Below are 3,089 nucleotides of genomic sequence, written 5' to 3' on the forward strand. Positions count from 1 at the left end.
GGAAGCGGGGGAAGAGGGAGCGCCAGCGTGCGGCTTCAGAGGAGGGTGGGTTAGAATATCCTCGCTGCCATGAGGCTCGTCGGTAATCGAATTCACACGTCTTCGAGGTTCGGAGAACAAACCATCGTTCCCTTTGGGCGGGCGCCCGCGGCTCTGACGAGCTTTGAGCTTGCTTCTCTTCTTGTGACGGCTCATGGAGCGTTGACCGTGTCGACGGCGATACTCTTGGTGGTACTCCGCCACCGAAAGAGACGAAGATGCTCTTGGAGCAGTTGCGGAGCGCAGTTGGGGGTCTGGGGACCGACGAGGCAGGGGCGGCGCGACGCGCTGGAGACGTTGGGCCGTGGGCCGGAGTGGGAGTGCCAGGCATCAAGGATGCGAACGCGTTTGTGAGCTCGTGGAGCTGCAGAACGCACAGGTGAGGTCTAGTGACCTCCGTCGTCTTGACAAGACGTGACCTCGCTGAGGAAAGTTCGAGAACGGAATGTTCTCATCTTAGTGAGGGAGAGTGTAACGGGGTTACATGGTGTGGAACACACAGGGGTACGAAGTACCCGGCGAGTTAACAAACTCTCAGTACATAAGTTGGAGAGTTAACAAGGTCTCTCAGTACGTTGGCTGAAAGCCACACGTTATGCATTTGATTAGGTTTAACTATGCTAGATAGTTAAAGAGATACATTTACCCCTAGGCGGCTTGGCCGCAATAATAGTAAATAAATCACTTCTGGTTTTGAAGCATAAAAGTTAAGGTGTTAACTTTGAGCCCTGGTCTTGGGCTGTAAGTGTCCTTTGGATAAGGAACTTAGTATTAGTGACTCTTTGAGTCGAACGTCTTCCTCTGACGCTAACTCTACGGCAACCCCGCTGCAGAGCGAGTGGCCACCAGCCACCAACCTCCTCACTCTTCAAAACGACGGCCGATAGCAACATGGTTGCGCCGACACCCAAGACACCGCGTCACCCCCTCACCGAGCAAGAAAGGCGCCTCTGTCGCGAGGCTCTGCTAAGTGAGCGTCACGAGCGCCGCATTCGACGGACAGAGCAGAAGAGCGGCAGCGATGGAGCATGGCAGACGAAGGCGAAGAAGGCGACAAAGAAGAAGGCTGCCAAGCGCACAACGGCAGATATGGAGGTGGCGCAGTATAAAGGTCTGTAAATTCCTTCAGCAAGTGCTCAGGTTGCAGACACGGCGGGCGAAAAATAGGGCTCGCGAAACCAGACGATTGCTGAAGCGAAGGAGACGATAGAGACAACCGCGATAGCGGATGCGATGGAGGTGGAAGCAGACCACGAGACGGAGGTGGCAGAAGTCGTCGCGGACATGGTTTTGAGCGTTGAGACTGCGCTGCCTGCTCAACAGTCTGGTATCGCGTTAGCTACTACTGATTCCAGTGCTGAAAAACGAAAGCGTAGTACTCAAGTGCCGACAAGAGAGCATCGCCGCGCTCTCCTACAAGAAGACAGCGATGGCGACGATGACACGGTGCGTTTTGTTCGTTTATCCAACCTAGAAGGATTGTGGCTGACAACATGTCTAACATAATATCCAACGTACGTGATGTATCGTGAACAGAGAATGCAAGGTGACGAAGACGAGAGTGTTTACGAAGCAGACGTTGTGCACAGTGTACCTGCGTGTGTTATTGACACAGACCCTAACTTTATGGACGAAGGAGCTGACGAATGCACCGGGCTCAACTCCGACGAGGACCCAGAGCTTCGTGAGGAACCTGAAGACGAAGAGGATGCTGATGACGATAGTTGGGACGGTGACTGGGACATTGGAGAGCTGACAGATGAAGATTCGGACCACGACATCGAGGAGCTTCCAAAAACGGCGTGGTTATCCGCAGCGAAGAACGCACCACTGATCACTGCAATGCGTACCGATGGCTGGGAGTATGGTACGTTATGTTAGCCGAATCCAACATAATCCTTTCATTTTGTTTCTGAGTTAACATAAAGGCTAACATATGAATTGATGGAGCAGCTACTGGCAGTAGATTCAATCGAAGCGTTTGACGAGATTGAGGTAAGTCAAATGTTGACCAGTCAACATAACCTCATCTGCTTCAGCAGCCTTCCAACATTACAACTAACTTATGGTGGGCTTGACTGTATTGGAACAGCAAGCGACATCTGCGCAAGATAGAACTGCCCCTTCGCCGGCAAGAGCAGATTCAACACAGCTACAAGGAAGCGCATCGTCAGCTATCGACGGACATTGTTTAGATGAAAACCCAGATACTGTCGATTGCGAGCAGGGTGTGAAGCGACGCCACCGATCATGCAAAGTCTGTGCCATCTACAAGGTCAAGCCTCGCAAGTTTACGAAATACTTCTGCCCGGAGTGCTCGAACGGGAACAAACGGTGCGTAGCTCGCTTGGTACCCTTACCGTAAGCTTTGGCTAACTCGTTTTGATTTAGTAAATACCTATGCAACGTTCCGCGTGAAGGCAGGGTCAGTACGTGCTTCAGCATTTGGCATGCTGATTGGAACAACGGCAACGACATCCCGCGCGACCTACTGCAAGAGCACAGGACACGTGAACGACCGCCAGCGTCGCGGCCAGGCAGAAGCGGAGACGCAGACACCAGTAGGGGAGAGGCGAAGCCATTTTCTGTTGTGTGTTTTCGGGGATTTGCGAGGCAAAGAAAGATGATGAAAGGCGTGGAGAGAGAGAGGCTAAGTGGTTGGCCCCCTTCTGTTTCTTAGCATGTCTATGCAAGGGAGCAATCAATAGATACGGCACTTGATCTTCTTTCTTGTTGTTGGCTATAATAAATGAACTCACCGCTGCTGGACGTATGCAACAGCACAAAGATAGGCTAATCAATAAACAGTACATATCTTATGTTTATTTATACAGCATAGTTGTATATGATCGTCTCAATGTACTACATAAACCCTCCTTTATGTTGGAGAATCCGTACTATACACACTGGCAAGTCGTTGTTACCACCCCGAACCCGCGCCAAGATATCCGGACTTAATTGAAACCCCATACAAATTCCTTTATATCTGTATATGGGACGAGGTACAAAAATATACCCTCATATTTGAGGCCGGGAACTAAGGGATTAAA

The sequence above is a fragment of the Phytophthora infestans genome, genomic scaffold, assembly GCF_000142945.1.
Source record: "Phytophthora infestans T30-4 supercont1.322 genomic scaffold, whole genome shotgun sequence".
NCBI lineage: Eukaryota > Oomycota > Peronosporomycetes > Peronosporales > Peronosporaceae > Phytophthora > Phytophthora infestans.